The sequence below is a fragment of the Bactrocera oleae genome, chromosome 3 (assembly GCF_042242935.1).
Source record: "Bactrocera oleae isolate idBacOlea1 chromosome 3, idBacOlea1, whole genome shotgun sequence".
In the NCBI taxonomy this organism is placed as follows: Eukaryota; Metazoa; Arthropoda; class Insecta; order Diptera; family Tephritidae; genus Bactrocera; species Bactrocera oleae.
The window spans coordinates 68,547,312-68,567,133 of NC_091537.1; the positions used below are offsets into that span (position 1 = coordinate 68,547,312).

A 19,822-nucleotide genomic window follows, 5' to 3' on the forward strand; every position below is an offset into this window, starting at 1 on the left:
GTGTATTTTTCGTAAAGCGATTTATAGTAAATGTGCCAAAAAGGGACACATTGCTACAGTTTGTATGTCAAATCAGAGCAGAAGTATTAGTAAAAGCACAACGCTTCCAAAGCAAAAATGGAATCAAAACAAGCAAGAATATGAACAACATATTGGTACATTGGATGCAGTGAACATTGTAACGGACATAGTAAAAGTTAAAACAAATAAAAAATGTATCAATTTGGAAATCTCTAACAAAGTGATACAATTTCAGTTAGATTCGGGCGCAACCGTTTCAATAATCAATTTACAAACTGTGAGAACTAAATGTCCATATGGAATTTAGCCCACACAACACATGAAGACGCACCCTGTTAAATAAAATCAACACAACAAGCTGCAACGGGAAAATCACGCCACTTCTAGCAACACACGCCATCCTAAAGCAACATGTTGCGACACAGTTAAACCACGCCACGTAAGCATCACAACAAGTATTGGGCTGCAACGGGAAAATCACGCCACTTCTAGCAACACACACTGCAGAGACTACAGCAGGCCAACCTTCGAATCAGTCCTGAGAAATGCGAGTTTTTTAAGAAGGAACTTCGGTATTTAGGTCACGTGATTAGTGACAAAGGCATCCACACCGACCCCGTGAAAGTAGCAGCAATCCAGGAGCTGAAGCCGCCAACTAACGTAAAAGAAGTACGCCAATATCTTGGGATAGCCTCCTGGTATCGCCGCTTTGTACCCGACTTCGCGACGATGAGCCAGCCGCTCACCACTTTATTAAAGAAAGGGAGGCACTGGAAATGGGGAGCTGAACAACAAGGAGCGTTTGAAAGCATCAAGCGCAAGCTAACAGAGGCTCCTGTCCTCGCATGTCCGGATTTCGAGAAAAAAAATATGAATAACGACAAGAAGTGGGAAATAGTTAAAAGCTATAAGCGGTTCCGTGAACGGATGGAGGAGGAGAAGGTAAAGCTCCCAAGGACACAGGCACTAGAAATGCTTGCTCAGCACGTGCAGACGCTATGTACGCGGCGTCGCGACACCTAAAACTGATACATGCCGCGACAGCGACATTCGAAGCCAACGCTAGCACCGGCAACGTAGCCAAGACCGTCAACGTAGCCAAGACCGTCAACACCACTACACAACTAACCGACCACAACCCACTACAAGTGCAATTGAAGCACGAACAATACAAGCCGCCATGAGACGCACTATCGCGGCCCACGTAGCCACGACACTATGCATCGTCGGCCGAGTGGTTGTTCAGGAAGTAAGTGAATCAAATCACGAAGAAACCCACAGAAGTCCGACGAGTAGAAGAACATTAAACGACAGCAGCAAGACTAGTAACGATACGTCTAGCTCAGACGATGCCACAGTACCACGACAATCACCGGTGATCGAGCTCTCCTCACACCAAGAGAATACCGAACCTGAGGGGATAGGGTGGAACTGACCTTCCCACCGGGACAAGGTGGAGTCTCCCTGCACCGAGCGGACTTACTCTCCCTGGAAGATGGATCCTGGCTAACAGACACAGTGATCGACGCCTGGGCGAAGCACCTGGAAACCGAATTTGGACCGAAAGGCACGATACTCAGCCCCTTTGTTGTCTGGCAGTTGAACCAACTAGGGTGACGAGAAGAAAATTTCCGCCGCACTCACCGCTGGATTCGGAACATCGACATCTTCGGACAGCGTGTATTTCTGGCACCACACAACACCGCTCATCACTGGTATGTGCTCGCCCTATCCAATCGCGAGCTTACGCACCACATTACCGACACAGTGTGTTGCCAACCACACCAGTTATGGACAGCAGATTCCTGGACAAGGGGCAAGGTCACCCATGCAACCACGGCCTGGCGCGAATTCCTTCAGTGGGAGTACAAGGAGAGGTACGGCCAGGAAAAATTCGATTTCCGGGAACTCCTTTTAGAGGTGCCCCAACAAGACAATACAGACGATTGCGGCATTTACGTACTGGAAACAATGGAGCGAGTTATGCGCTATGTAGGTCGAGGTGAAGGAGCACCCGGCAGCAGAGAAGCGCGTTCACATGTTAGCTACCTTCAGACACCATCAAGACGCAACGACGACCAATGACGCAGGAGTAACAAAGTCACCACCTTTATCACAACCATCCGCGGAGAAACAGCGTCCACCGGAAGGCATAAAAGTATCCATTACCGACGCACTCGGAACAAGACACGAGGCCTCCCCACAGATCGCCGAGAGAATCTGGAGAAGCCTCATAGACCTCACGACCGGCACAGGGAAGCACCGGCTGAAATTTAGAACCACCAAATATCAAGTGGCCATGTATCAGTGGGGCGTACACATTCGGAGGAAGCCAACAACAATGAAAACAGCTGCAAAACCCGACTAACGAAAAAACAAAAAAAAAAAAAACATTTTTTTGTAACGAAAACTAATATTAAAAAAAACAAACAAAAAACCGAATTCATCAGCCAACATTTTTTTTAGATATATGCGAAAAGCAAACGTTTCTTTAGAATATATACTAAAAACAAAAAAAAAATTTTAGACATATGTGAAAAGAAAACATTTCTTTAGAATCTATACTTAAATTAAGAAAAAAAAGTGGGGGGGGGGGGGGAGTGTGAGAACTAAATGTCCATATGGAATTTAGCCCGCACAACACATGAAGACGCACCCTGTTAAATAAAATCAACACAACAAGTATTGGGCTGCACGCCACTTCTAGCAACACACGCCATCCCAAAGCAACATGTTGCGAACGGGCGAGCAAGCAACACACGGCTTGGCGGAAAGCAAGCCGGCCGATCATCAGGGAGTCAGCACAGGACTGTAACAGCGATCACACGCATGACACTAGACTTAGCAGTGAGTAGGCTAGTTGTAGTGTCCTGAGTTGTGAACGCCGTTCGTTAAGGGTGAGCTCGATAGTGAGTCGATCCTCTGTCCGACTCAACCCTTAGCTTTCAGTCGCCGACACATTCTCCTGTGGTCCGGTATTATTTTTCACGGCTAGACACGAGCTGCGGTAGAATCGGGATCGAAGCCTACAAGGTAAGCTGCAGCACATCGTCACCTAAGCCTACACGAGCGCCGGCAGAAACATCTGGGCGTCGTCGTCGTAGCACCCACGAGCGTCAACGTAAGCAGCAGCACATCGTAACCTAAGCCTACACGAGCGCCGGCAGAAACATCTGGGCGTCGTCGTCGTAGCACACACGAGCGTCAACTCACGCAGCGGTAGAATCGCCATCGAAGCCATCATCACAACAGGACACAAAACGTAAGTCATCCTAAGCCGCTTAGCACACCCAGAGCGCGGCAGAGTAGTATACGCTATCGTATAAGAGCTATTCAACGGAAGCGCGGAAAGGCGGACGACGTTACTGCGCAGTGAGTCGATCCTCTGGCAGGCATTTCACTCCTTAGCGTGCGAAGGCTGGAAGTCACGCGTGAAGCGGGTAGTGAGTCGATCGGACTATCACGCGGAATTACGGAGGGCGTGGAGCAGGTCAGAGGATACGCGCTAACGGGCCACGTAAACCGCTACTCTGTCATAGCGCTATCATCTGGTGACGCTTCTACAACGCGGAGGACACCATTTTGTAATTGTAAATTGAATAAAGTACGATTTGTAAAAAAGAGCCCCACAGTTTACAAATTTATTGTAACGAACCCTGGACACGGCGAGTATACCTCAGCAAATCATAAGAAGCAGGGGGCAGCAAAAAGCTTCGTTACAAAACGTATAATATATTGAATAGACCGAAATTAGTAAAGTGTACATTTGGACAGCAGCCTATTCCAATATTGGGTGAATTTCACACTAAAGCAAAGTTTGGAACAAGCAAAAAAAAGCATTGTTGTAATAGTAGCAAATACAGAAAATGCTAACAATTTATTTGGGCTAGATTTATTCAAAGAATTCGGGTTTGAAATTACGCAAATTGACAACGTAATTGATATTGGTGATTATACGAAACAAATTGAAGATGATTGCAAGCTACTGCCATGCCCAAATTTTATTAAAGCAGGCAAATACCATTCGCGCAAAGTTCAAAATTCCGTGAGGAAGCAGATAGGCTTATTAATACCAGAATTTGGAAACCAGTTAAATTCATTAACTGGGCGTCACCAATTGCACCAAAACCAGATGGGTCGGTAAGAATATGCGGTGATTTTAAAATAGCAATTAATTGACAATTAGATATTGAGCAATATCCATTGCCAACACGAGAGTCACTTTTGCATACGAAGCGATACGGTACACATTTTTCGAAATTAGATTTAAAAGATGCTTATTTATATTATGGTATTGCCAGCGCACCCGCAATTTTCCAGCGCTATCTTGAACAACTCTTGAATGGTATAGAAGGATGTGGTAATTATTTGGATGAAAAAATTATAACCGCACCATCATTGCAAGAACATGTAAAACGAGTGGAACAAGTAATCAAAATACTCGACGACAACAAGTGCAAAAGGGAAAAATGTTTCTTTTTGAAGGAAGAAATTGAGTACTTGGGTAGAAGAGTAAGCGCTAAGGCAATCATTCCAGATTATTCAGGCATTCAAGCAGTTAAGCAACTGAAGCCACCTATGAGTATAACGCAACTAAAAGCTTTTATAGGTAGAGTTTGTTACTATTGCAACTTCATTCCAAATGTACATTTTACATGGGGCTTGGAACAGCAACAATCTTTTAAAGTTCTTAAATTACATATAATTAATGCTATGCAGTTAGCGCATTTCAATGAGCAATTACCAATTACGTTAGCAACCGACGCCTCATCTTTTGACCTTGAAATCGTTCTCTCGCACATTTATCCTGATGGAAATGAACGTCCGATACTTATATGGGATAAAATTTTTGCTTATCACAGACCATAAACCTCTCATAAATATGTTTAATCCAAGCAAGCATCTACCACAAATGACTTCGCATCGTATTCAGCGTTGGGCCATCATACTTATGGCATATCAATTAAACAGCTGCACGAATGTATTCGTTTTTGGAATCATTCTCTTTACTCTCAAAACATGTACAATATTTGCAAATGTTATCTATAAGAGCATGCGAATGAGTGAGAGTAAAATATTTCACGAATGGAATGCGTATTATCATTTTTGTAGCGGAGCATTCTTTATTCTCGTTTCATTACTCTTTAGTTTCGCTTTTTCAACTATATATAAGCGAGTACTTGAGAGTACTCTATGTCAAGCGCAGCTTTGAATGCAAGAAGAGGATATTGCGACGATTGTGCATAGATTGGCAAGTGTTTAAAAAACAAAAATATTACGGGTTTTCTTAATTTCTATTCCTTTATTTCGAGTTTCCGTTTCTGGTTTTATTGAAGAGTTTTTTTTCAAGCACAGTAGTGGGATAATTTGATTGTTTTAATATAAATATTGTATTGCGGGTGTTTTGTAATAAAAAAGAATATTAAAAAATAATAATGGCTAATTTAAATGTAAATAGTAATATGTCAACTGATGAAAACACTTTTGTTAATAACAATGCTATGGTAAAAAAAAAACTGCAAAACGGAACATACAAAATTGACATTAAACGAGGAAAGAGCAAAGTATGGAATACCTTTGGAATTATTAAAAATGAAGAGCATGAGGCAATTCCAAATTTAGTTTCGTGCAGAAGTTGTTTAAATGTTTATAAATATAACAACAGGAGTACTTCGAATTTAGTGAAACATAAATGCTACATTTTAGAAAGCTCTTCACAAGCGTCAGTTGATAAATTTCAAGTTGATCCAGAATCTAAAAGGAAGATGGTAGGCATTTTTACTCTATGGTGTGCAGTAAATACTAGACCTTATAGTATCGTTGAGGATAGTTGGCTTAAGGAATTAATAGAATTTTCAATAAGTATTGGAACAAAATTTGGTTCTAATGTTGATATTGATAATTTACTCCCTCATCCGACCACTATATCAAGAAATATTAATAGAGTATATGAAATTTATTTTGAAAAAACTAAGTTGGAAATAAGTGCGATAAGAGATATTGGTTTTGGAATTACGTCTGATCTTTGGACAGACAATTTTTTCAAAAAAACGTATATAGCTGTTACAATCCACTTCGTGAAGGAAGGTAATTTGGTAAAACGTTTGCTGGGACTTAAATCTATGGAAGAAGAAAAATGTACACGTAAGTAAATTTCCTTTTTTTACTACCTTTTGAAGCACAAAATATCAAAAGTCATATCTAAACGGCGCTTCAGCAAATGCATTACATTTATAATAATATTTTTAGATGACAACATTTTACGAAAAGTAAAGGCATTGCTACAAGAATTCAACTGCGAGTTATCCAGAAATACCTTTATTGTAACAGATAGAGGTTCAAACATGCTTGCAGCTTTTCGCACTTACAACCACATTAAATGCATAAATCATTTGATTAACAATGTATTGCAAAAATCCATGCAAAGTATACCTGAAATATTAAATTTAGGCCGTTTGTGCTCAGAACTAGTTAAATATATTAAAAAATCCGGCAAAAACTCTTTTCTACCAAGAACCTTAAAAAGTTATTCACCTACCCGTTGGAACACTCATTATTATTTATTCGAGTCCATTGAAAATAACTGGATGGAGATTTTTAAAATTTTAGAGGAAAGTAATCAAATACAGAGATTTGATAGTATAAATCTAAGTTATATAAAACTAATTCTTCCCTTATTGAAATCTTTTGAAGAAGCTTCTAAGCAATTAGAAAGTGATAAACATCCGACATTGCATTTATCAATTATTTATGTACATAAGCTGAAAAAAAAGTGTACAGTAAATTTAGCAGACTCAACAATTATAAAGACATTAAAAGAAAGCTTAACAAACTATTTGGAATCAGTTGTTATGGATAACTTAAACATTTACCATAAAATTGCGCTGTTTTTGTTTCCACCTGCAAATCAACTATTGCAATTTAGCGAAGAAGAAAAAACCCAAATTAAAGATAAATGCATGAATTTGATGTTAGGATATATATCAGACGGAGATAATGACAGAAATATAGCTCAAATAGAGTCAGAAAGTAATGAGCTTTTCAGCGATTTCGTGAAATGTCAGTCAATTTGCAATCCAACACAACGCGTTGAAAGAGAATTTAATCGATACCGGAGTTTAGACGTAGCTTTTACAACTAGTTTTAATATTTTACAATGGTGGGAATTGCATAAGGATGAATTTCCTCTTCTTTACAAAGTATCGTGCAAAATATTAGCAACTCCGGCAAGTAGTGCATCCTCCGAGAGGGTATTTTCCGTAGCGCGTAACTTACTTTCAGAAAAAAGAACACTTCTTGCTTCCGATAAAGAATCCGTCAACCAAATAATGTTTTTAAATATTAATGTTGCAGAAAATGATTTAAAAAATAATATTATAAATACCACTTAAAAATAAGAATATATGTACATGAGTATGTACTATATTACCAGATGAATTCTAACTTAAGTTTTCCTTGAAATAAATACATATTTTACTTTTGTTTTGTTTGAATTAAATATATATGTAAATATGTATTTAAGTATAAGCATAAGTTATTTTTATTTATTATTATTTTAAAATAAAGTCCATTTACTATTGAATTTTTAATTGTTAATGGGCATTTAATTAATTATGGATTTTTACAAGATATCGCTATACAAATACGTATAGTAGCAAAAATAATCAAACATATGCCAATTTAGACAAATCCACAAAATGCATTGTTTTTCTAAACTGTGGGAAATTCCAAGATTTATGAATTTTTTTAAAATTCCCCAACATTAAAAAGTTCTATTCAAATACCCGCAACAAGACTAAAACAATTTAAATGCATCAAGATATGTTAAATATTTCTGCGTTTAAATGGGGACTCTTTTGTCGCTCATTATCATTATTACCATGAATGTGGAGAACAATAAGCATAATACCCGCCTAATGGTTTCAAAGAAATACTGAAGTTGGGATTCCCTAATCCGTCAGAATGTCTTGAATACCCGCTACTAATATTTTCAAGGCCAAATTTATAACAGAAATATCCTAACCTTCTGGGAAGTATTAAAAATCCATAATTTTTTACACCATATTATCACTATTTATTATAAAACATCCTTGAATTAATTACCATTCTTGTTTTAAATAAAATGAGATTCGAACTAAATCCTTTGCGGTTAAAATAAATAAATATGAAAGCATCTTAATATTTTATGTAAATATGAAAAAGTAAAAGTAACTCCATTTATATTAGAATTCATTTATGTATATAATATTTCATTTAATACCGCTAAATGTTATTAAAAATTTAAACTAAATATTTTTGAGTATCTTCATTTTCTCCTTATTCACAATTTTTCAAAATATAATATTTCTATTATTCTAGGCATATATATTTGCATATTATACAGTTAGCCACTTCATATTTTCCATTCCTTTGAGAGTACTCTCAAGTACTCTACCTCAAGTTGCGAATGTTAAGAATACAAATATCCATTAAGATAAAATATTCATTCCATTCCATTCTGTTCCGCTTCTAATTCATTCTCATTCATATTCGCTTACATAGAATGAGAGACCGATTCCATTCTAAAATCAAGAGAATGTTTTGAAGCTGCAAATAAATACATTCGTGCAGGTGTTTAATATCAATTTCATATCAAATCGTAATACACACGCACCTAGTAATGCGGGTGTACTCTCTCGTTTACCTGTAAGTACCGACACCGGTTGGCCTACCCAACTGTTCCCAGATGCTATAGAAATTTGACCATATTTTCATCGGAGATTAGCTTTAACTCTTCACAACAATCTTCTCTGCTTTTATTCCAAAATCATTACAGCAAAAAATTCTAAAACTCTTACATGATAGACATTGGGAAACAGTACGAATGAAGCAATTAGCGCGACATCACGTTTGGTGGCCAAACATCGATGACGAAATAGCAACAGTGACACGTCAATGTGAAATTTGTAAAGTTGACAATGCAGCTCCTATTGCCATTGCAGGTTTTCGCAATACACTAGTTAGTGATAAAGGATCTCAGCTAACATCCGACGGTTTTCAACAATTTTGCAAGTTATTTGGTATTGTACACATAACAACTGCACCGTTTCATCCAGCATCCAATGGACTCGCGGATGTTTTTGTTCAAACATTTAAAACCGCAGTTCGGAAAATATCAACGAAGATCTATCCATCAGATGCGCCGTAGTCAAATATTTAGGTACTTATCGATTTACTCCTAATTCTAATGGAAAAACACCTGCTGAACTTCTCCATGGGCGTTCAATTCGTACCATGTTAACTCAACTTTTCGAGACATCAGCACATTCAAAATCAAAAATCGTAAACACACACAAATTTCAACCGAATGAACTAGTATATGCTAGAAACTACGCGAAAGGAGAAAAGAGATCAAAGGAATTATAATTCATCCGATTGGAAACATGATGTTAATGGTAAAGTCAGACAAAGAGGCTTGTAAAAAGTGGCTGTCCGAATTCTTCGCAAATAAGGAGGGGCATATTTTAACTAAATCCGATCACTGTAACACTTTTTATAAAGAATCGAATGAAGAGCAAGAAAGCGGAAGGGAGATATTTGACAACCTTATAGATGTCATATTAACCAACTCAAACGAAGATCAAACGCAGAAGGTAATAGCAAAACACCAAGCATAATACCGTCATATCAATGGATACCAGTACCTGAATCGACATCCAAACAATCAGAAACGACTACGTTGCAAGGCGAGTCAAATATGCAACCAAATATATCCAAACAAGTATCTCATTTTGATGACCAAAACTGTGCACCATCGCATGTGCGCTGCACCATTTACACTCGATCGCAGTGATAGACTACTATGAGTTATAAAACAACAACGATGTCGTGATCCGATGGAGTATCAATACATTGCGCTCCACTAGCGAATAACGGTTAAGGGCTCAAACCGCTTGGCGGTACTTAAGAAGTCGGAAAATAGTGGTTGCCTCGCTTTACTAATTAAGCTCAAACCGCAATGCGTCAATCGGTATATTTGTAAAAGACTTGGTCGATCGAGCGTAACAACTGATGGTAAACGATAGAATAGAATCGACATTTTAACTACACGGTCATAATTAACTTACATAAGTTACAAGGTGGAAATAGTATATAAGTATAGTAAAGCACATTCTCAGGAACTCGTTTACTTTGCGCTCTCTCGGATGACTAATAAAGAAAAATTGTATATCACGACAAAAAACGATAATTCTACATTAAAGTCTTATCATAATCGAAGGCAAGCTGCGTCGATTGCATCTTTGTTGCAAGAATTCAAAAGACTGTCTTTAAAAAGTGTTCAGATGATAACTCAAAGTGTCTTAGATTTCATGAGTAATAGAAATGGCATTTCAATATTGACTTCCAATTGCCAAAGTCTAAATAGTCACAAATACGATTTACAAGATTCAGTTACGAGACAAACAAATGTGTTACTTCTTACCAAAACTTGCATGACGCATGATAATCCTATTGAAATACCTAATTTCAATTGTATTGTTCAATTCAAACGAGATACTGTTCCAAAAGGTGGGGTAGCTATTTACCAAAATAATAATAATATTATGACTCCAAATATTGAAATAAATATTGCGCACGTTAGTGATGTTAATGTTAGGCGCTCATTTGTTGGAGATATTTGTGCGTGCTTATGCAAACTTAATGCATTTCTCCGATTTATGCTTATTCCTAACTATTTTTACATAAAAAAAATAGATGCGGTCGATAACCAGTATAGCACAAGGAGCAGAAAAACAGTTAATTCATTTGTATTTACATACATCGTTACTTTTTTCAGAATCTTTTCAGGAAGAATTAAAACAAATGTTACCATCGCGACCTCTTACAAAAACAACTTACAATCTTGATGTCAAAATAGTACAGCTGTATAAAATGATGGAAGCGCAGAACGCAGCAATTATGGATGCAATAGCGGAGCGGAAAGTGGCTACTGAGCAACTAATGCGTGAAAAGTTAGAAAGGATAACAGTCATTAAATATTTGTTGGTATGTAGCATATCAGAGCCAAAGCAGCTGAAAGACATTATTACATTGGCCAATACAGACATACCAGTTGCACAACTAATGATGTACGAAATGAGAAAAAACAAGCTACTAACACCAAAGGGTGCTTCTCTTTCTATTAACAAAAAAGTTAGGGAATGGACTGCTAAAAGAGCGCTGCGAGACATCGGTTATATAGGAGCGGAACAGCAAAATTGGACGTGTTGTCTGGTTGTCTTAACCGCTTTTAGTCAGACGGAAAACAATACTACTGTCGTAATGTTAGACCAGGAGTACACACCATGTGAAACAAACTCTTTAACATGGCGGTGGAAATATAATGGTTTGGGGATGCTTTACATGGTGGCATGTTGGCCCTCTGCATTTAGAACATCTACTAATGCGAAAAGAGGACTATCTTCAATTTCTGCATACTAATATTCCCAGTTTTGTTCTGAAGTGTGTTTATCCCGAACAAGATATTGTTTTTTAACAAGATGAGGATTCAAAGCACACAGCAAAAATTTTTTTAATTGATGGAGTGGCCAGCACATATATCCGATCTAATAGGGAGGAAAAAGTAACTAGGCCTAAGGAAATTGAAAACGATTAGTATCCTTTTGTAGGTATTAAGGTACAATTAATTTTTTCATAGGACATGCTCAAATAAAGGTGAACAGTTTATTCCATATAAAAAGATCAAAAGTGGTATTAGTCACATGTTCCTTTCCCACTAATCTCGGACTTATCCCGTAATTGTCGCATTTCTTGCAGGGATTTTTATCATTTCCATCACTCGTGGATAATCGAATATACCATCGTAACCACACTCACATATACGCATAACCGTGTAATAAACAACCGAATTTCATGTTATAGCTGAACGCTAATAAAGTAATAAGCTAGCTTCTTTTGAGAAAAAAAAACAAAAACGCAAGTTGACCTCAAATACATAGAGGAGTAATGCTCGTCAGATGGCTGATAACCTGCTTGCGGAAATGTTTCGTTTATATTAGCCTAAGTGGAGTTAGATATTATGGAACCAACCGTGGTTTCGTAAAATATATACAAAAGTTAAAATCAGATATTTCAATGGAATTATTTACTATATAATAAATATAAAAATATAAAAAAGTAAACTTAAAAATAATATTAGAATATAGAAAAAAAAATGGAGATATTTTATAACAAATAAATGGCAAAAACAAATCTAAAATTTCTCTAACTGTTTCTCATCAAGCCAATTCACAAAATCACTGATTTGTTAGCAAATAACAATACAACACTGCCTGTACGTAGTACGTATTTGTGTAAGTTAAGCTGCAATGGCCACCCTCTGATACATTTATAGTATCATGAGCATCACTAACACTTGCAGTGCAAGAGTGTGTTGATTGCTGGGAGAGAGTGGAGTAGAGTACAGTGGTAATGCTAATAGCTGAATGAAAATCTACATTAACAACAGAGAGAGAAAGCGGTAGGCCGACTCCTATTGGAGTATGTTCTGAGCAGACCAGTGTGTCAAACGAAACGACAAGGTCACATCTCATATTATAAAGTACGTCACATATTACAAATTACAAAAAACCAAATAAATTAATTAATTTAACTGGCGCCCAACGTGGAGCCTGGGAAGTAACGTAATAATAAATTCGTTTATATTCCTTACGGAAAAATATCGTGTAACAATTTATAAATTATACTGGATGCTTCAAGTTTTAAACGAAGAGACACTCTTGACCTTTTGTGACATTGGAAGAAGAAAAAAATTTATAAATTATACTGGATGCTTCAAGCCCTAAACGAACACACACTCTTGACCTTTTGTGACATTGGAAGAAGAATAAAAGCGTTTCCAAGTGCGTAAGAGTGCGTGTTTCAAGTGAATCATCGAAGTAACGATGACACGGGAACTCAATTTAATTTTATGGTACAGCAATTGGCAACTGAAAAGTAACTAAAGTTACGGCACGGGTTATTTATAAGCCACATTCATATTGAATTTAATATTAAAATAGCAATGAATAAAACAACGGAACCTAAATTTTTAAGTGATCTGCTCAGTATATTTAGAGAATCGGAAAACCTATCTGGATATACAAGGTACAATTCAAAAGTTCCAGGACTTTTTAAACAAAGCGGCTTCTAGTGGCGCCATCTGTCCGAAATTGTTATCCCTCAATTGTGTATTCTTCAGTGTTGTCGTATACATTTATATACAAGCTGACTTGTATAACATGTGACATTACATTTGTAGTGTCGGTCGGAAAATGAGCATCGAACAAACAGCCAACATTAAGTTTTGTTTTAAACTTGGTAAAACTTTTACCAAAACTCATCAAATGATGAAACAAGTTTATGGCGATGATTGTCTATCCCGTAGCCATATTCACGAGTGGTTTAAACGTTGTCAAGAGGGACGGAAGGACTTGGAAGACGACGAACGTTCGGGCCGGCCAAAAGATGTTGTGAACGAAAAAAACACGGAAATTGTGCGTTAATTCATTAAAAAAGAGCCGAAATCATCGCTTAAATATATGGAATCGGAATTATCAATATCCGCAGCGTCGATTTATCGTATTTTGACAGAAAATTTGGGCCTCAGAAAGGTTTGTGCTCAATTTGTCCCGCACACTTTGAAACAACACGAAAAAGACCTCAGAATTCAACATTCAAGAGACATCATTAAAGAGGCCAAAAAGGACCCAATATGAGTCCGAAACGAAATGAAAGGAAACCGCTATGCTGACGTTGATGCCATCCAAAAGGCGACGACCGCCATCCTCAACGCTATACCGACAAATGACCTAAAAAAGTCATTCGATAACCTTCTTGAACGTGCAAAACGGCGGAAGGAGACTATTTTGAAGGCGACCAATAAATTAAAAAAAAAAAAAAAAACAAATAATATTCGTTTTTTAATAAAAGTTCTGAAAATTTGAATTGCCCTTGTATATTTAAATTCTTCTTTGAAATATTTTTTTATATTTTCTTAACTAAAAGTGATACGCATTCGGTTGTATGAAGAAAAGTATTATTTTAAAACCACGTGTTATACTTTAAGTTGATGTGCGACTCTCAATTATTTTACCTTTTTTATACACTAGCTTTAAAAGACAAAAACGAAATAAGTATGAATACTAACGAACTGACGGCCATTGTTACGGCAGCGATTAAAAACACAAAAAGATTTTGATAAAAGGCTAGATGAAATGACCAAAACGTTTACTACTCCACTGACTGAAAACGTACAACCCTTTGAGGAGGTTAAAATTGCAGGAAATGTGCAATGTGATAAAACTCTAGATCTTGCAAAATCGTTGCCTGAGTTTGACGGCAAACAAGAGCATTATGTGTCATGGATACAAGCGACGCACACGGCCTACAAATTATATGAGAGGTATGATGAAGTGCAAAACATTACCAAGCGGTCGCAATAATTAGGAACAAAATTAGAGGTCCTGCAGACGCTATTCTAGCTTCTTTTAATACCGTGTTAAATTTCAAGGCTATAATAGCAAGGCTTGATTTTACCTATGCAGATAAGCGACCAGTTTATTTGATCGAGCAAGAGCTTAGCACTTTAAGATAAGGAAGTCTTACTGTTATAGAATTTTATGACAAAGTAGAGCGAAAGCTGACACTGCTTTCTACTAAGACTCTAATGACTTACGAGGGTTACCTAGCGAATTCAATAAACGAAAAATACAGAACGGATGCTTTATGCATTTTAATTTCCGGTTTAAGAAAACCGCTTTGCGATATTTTATTTTCTACAAGGCCAATTGATTTACCGACTGCTTTGGCACTTGCTCTTATCCATTAAATGTAGCAGATTTCGTGAAAAAGGAAATAAAAAAAAACTTTTACATAATGGCATTATTAGACCCTCTAGATCTCCGTACAACAATCCAATTTGGGTAGTAGACAAAAAAGGTTTCGACAAGTTAGGCCACAGGAAGAAACGCTTAGTAGTAGTTTTTCAAAAATTAAATTAAGTTACTATTGATGACAAGTATCCAATACCAAATGTAATGTCGATCTTGTCTAACATGGGTCAGTCTCAATATTTTACAACCCTGGATTTGAAATCAGGCTTTCACCAAATTGAACTTGCAGAACGAGATAGGAAGAAAACAGCATTTTCTGTAAGCAATGGAAAGTATGAGTTTTGTAGACTGCCATTTGGATTAAAAAATGCCCCTAGTGTACATATTCCAGAGGGCTATAGACGACGTGCTAAGGGAAAGAATAGGTACAAGCTGTTATGTTTATGTAGACGTCATAATATTTTCACAAACAAAAGAACAACATATTGAAGACGTAAACTGGGATTTAAAAAGCCTATATGATACTAACATGAGAGTATCTGTAGAAAAATCCCTTTTTTTTTTAAATGAAACCGAATATCTTGGGTTTATTGTATCAAGAGGGGGCATCAAAACATGTATAGATAAATTATATACAATGTTCCCAGAGCCCAAAAATTTATTCAATCTAAGATCATTTTTAAGACTAGCAAGCTATTATAGATGTTTCATTAAAGACTTTGCTATCATAGCCAAACCTTTGACCGACATTCTGAAAGGTGAAAATTGAAGAGTCAGTGCTAATCAGTCAAAAAAGTAAAGATCATACTAGATTCAATACAATACCAAGCTTTTGACACCTTGAAATGTATATTGACATCAAAAGATGTAATGCTCGCTTACCCCGATTTTAAAAAACCTTTTTGTTTAAATGAGCTAAGCCTCAGTACCACCACTCTCTCCGGTAACAACTGGCGCACCCTAATGCAACACACCACACCAGAGAACAATCACAGGTTCTCACCACTCAATGAAAACACACCATAACACTGCACCTATACATCTAACAAAAGGGACGGGATCATCGCTCTCACATCAACATTCGCTTATCGACTACGGGCCTGAGCGCCACATCATCTTTCGCTTTCCTCAACCTAAGCCTTTATCAACTTCATTTTTGGATATAAACGTCCTCACAAAAATCCCGCGCGCTCCGGTCAATTTAATACGACACCGATGCGCTACTTTGAACAATTATACACTTACTCGATACATTTACTTGTGTAAAATTAATTTAAAAACAAAAATTAAGTCAAATAAAGTGTATACGTCTAAAGCGCTGTCATTTTTCTTTGTGAAAGTTCAATAGGGGAATATAGTTGGCACCCCAATTATTCATGGTCCTTCGAGCCTTACCGAAAGGCACCTTCGGATTTTTATAAAAAAAAAAAAAAAAAACACTTATACAAACAGTGCGGTGTGGTGATCAAATATACATAGTGAAAATAAAATACATAATTATGTATACCCATACTTAACACAAAGTTTAGTGACAGAACATATAATAAAAATAAAAAAACCAACGAAAAGAGTGCAGTGAAACAAAACAGTTAAAAACACAAAGTGCATTTAAAAAACAAAAACTACAAAACTGTATAAGCAAACAAAAAAAAAAACTAAAAGACATATCGGGCGCGAAACCTAAAAGCACTTAAACACAAAACAGAAATAAAAACAAAATAAACGGGCGCGGATTTAAACACAAACTCAAATTGTTTAAACAACAAATAACACAACACTGCTGGAAGACTTTAAAAGAGGAGGAAGGAATGAATTGGAACAAAACGCCTAGGCTCATAAGCATACACATATAATATATTTTCATGGATGGAATACCAAGTGAGCGTATTTACTCCTTAAATATTTATTATACGAAAATGCCCATATGTATGTACAATTTATAGGTTTATATATAACTATATAATACCTGTAATATCAAATCCGTTTAACAATTTAATGCGGTTACCAAACTGGTTCAATTTTCGGGTTTAATTTACGGGAAAACCGAAAACAGTTTGGAGTAATATATAGACACATACATAAAATCAAATATCTAATTATCTAATGCCTATCCTACCTTTGTGTATTCAAACACACCAATTAACAAACACAAAAAAAAATTCAAGTATATACTTGCACATTTCTCAGGCAATACCCCTTATGTTAAAAAAACAAAAAACAAAAAACAATAAGCAGGATTGCATAAACTAAGTAAGCAAAGGCACAAGTATAAATCGAAATTCAAATATAAAAAACAAAAAGAGAACAAAAAAAACCAACATATATGCATATTTCCTTAATGCTTATATCTTATATCTATATATATTCTTGATATACATATTTACATACAAACTTACAAACATATATACATACGTGCAGACGGGACATACCTGCATATTACTAATTTCTTTTCTCGCGAATTCACTGAATTAATTTGAAAATTATCAAAAACAAAATACAAAAAAAAAAAATATAACCAACAACATACTTACATACATACATATGTATACATATATTGGTATATACAATTTTATATAATATTTTCAAAGTCCTCATAGGCAATTATCCGGCAATACCCCTTGCAACAAACAAGCAGGATTGCGTACAAAAAAAACTAAAAGCACATTGATCTCTTCAACGAGCTCTCAACTGCATTAGAAAATTAACATATATACGCACAAACAATCCGTGCATACTTATATACAAAGTGTGATCTCTTCAACGAGCTCTCAATTTAACGAGCACATAAATATATACTAACAAGTCCGTGTATTAGGGTGTACCTAAATACATCAACATAAGGACATAAAAAATATTATTGAATTAACAGTGCGATTTTTATCAATTAAATTAAATAAAGCAATATATTCAAAAAGTATATTCAGTTTACACTGAAAAAATAAATAAAAGGTTATATATTAATAATTCATTGAAACATTATATAAATAACATAACAAAAATGGTTAATGGCGACAAAAGTCAAACTACACCTGTAGGAGCTACACGCCCAAAACAGGTTGCCAAATTCATTACTGAGAGTGACAGATTAACACGATACTGCACTTGATTTTCATCTTCACCGATTCAAGACATCTCTGAATCGTTATTGGAAATAAAAAAACAAAATATTGACAATTTTTGGACTCGTCTCCAAACGGCTCATGACGCCATTGTAGATTATGACAATTCAGATCTACCACACGATTTTAAATCATCGGCTTACGCACTATACGAAAACTGCTTAGATCAGTACGAAGAAACAAAAGCTATGATTTCTGATCAATTAAAGCTAATAAAAGCGATTGCACCTACTCCACATCCGAGAGTAGAGCTGCCACAAATTCTAAGTCAAGAGGCAAGTTCAGGCATCCATCTCGAGGTGCCCGCATGTGACACAGAAATATTTTATGGAGGTCATGAAGAATGGCCGTCCTTCCGGGACATGTTCACTGCCGTATACATCAACCATCCAAAATTATCAAAAGCGCAAAAATTGTATCACCTCCGATACAAAACTAAAGTTCAAGCAGGCGCAATAGTAAAACAGTTCGCACTAAATGACGACAATTTTAATTTGGCTTGGGAAGCTCTAAAATCCAGATATAAAAATGAAAGAATATTGGTCGATAACCAAGTAACGACACTATTAAACTTGCCTAAGATTCAAAAAGAAACCAGTGAAGAGTTTATAAGACTACAATCCACTGTTTCAAACTGTTTGTCGGTTTTATCGACACAAAATATTCCCACAGACAGATGGGACCCTATACTGGTAAACATATGCACTGCCGCATTAGCAGAAAAATCGTTACTTTTATGGGAGCAATCGCTCTCATCACGAAAGAAATACCCCACGTGGCAACAAATGAAAGACTTTCTAACTACCCAGTACGAAATCGCTGAAAGGGTAGATAAAAAACTAATTAAAACAAAAATTGTTCAAAACGACCTAAAAAGAAGCTTCAATAGACCCCAAGCTGGTAGCAAAAACAAATTAAACAGAAGCTTTTACAAAACGCAATCGTTCACATCCGAACAGAACAATCATACGTCATGCGAACTATGCCCGAGAGGGCATAAACTACAATCTTGCGAGAAATTTAAAAAATTAAAAATTCACGAAAGAAACAATTTTATAAGAACAAAAAGATTATGTACAAATTGCTTGTCACATACGCATACTCATAAAAATTGTAAAAGCAAATTCAATTGCATCTACTGTCGAAAAAGACATCTCACAATGCTTCACTACAGCACATTTCCCAGCTCACCCCAAAAGAGTGCATATATTAGTATAAAAAGAACCACGGGTTTCAACTACAAATCCCGAAAACCACAATACCGAAAATTGCCTAATGACACCATGTTGCTCAAAGTCACAAAACACTCAAACGCTACACAGCGAAATACAAAATACTACCCACAGCAGTCATCTCCATCGAACACCGAGGAGAACTGTTTAAACTTAGGGCCTTAATAGACCAAGGATCACAACGATCTTTCATAGCGTCTAGGGCACAAAATAGGCTACAACTGCCAACAAAACAAGCCAACTTTGAAATCACGGGAATGGGCGGAAGAGTAGTCCAAAACTCAAATAATATCTGCCCCATTACCCTAATTTCCCCCCAAGCGGATAAGAGAATTAAAGCAGGAGCTATAGTCTTGCCGCAGCTAACAAATATGCTTCCAAGCTATCATACAAATAGCAAGCATTGGCAAAAGGTTTCACACCTGAAGCTAGCAGATCCCAACTGCAATACCCCCGCTCAAATAGATATAATAGTAGGCAGCGACCTTATACCGCAAATAATGCTTGAAGGTGTTGAAAAAATTTCAACGACCCTTCTAGCCCAAAATACTATATTCGGTTGGATTCTAAGTGGACTAGTTACTGAACCAATTTCCAC

The 19,822-nt window shown here is 36.5% G+C and overlaps 1 protein-coding gene across 2 annotated transcripts in view; it reads right to left on the reverse strand.

Moving 5' to 3' along the window:
• LOC106617689 (uncharacterized) overlaps positions 1 to 19,822 on the reverse strand; it is a 54,896-nt gene that overhangs the window by 28,488 nt on the left and 6,586 nt on the right. The gene's annotated exons all lie outside the window — the stretch shown is intronic.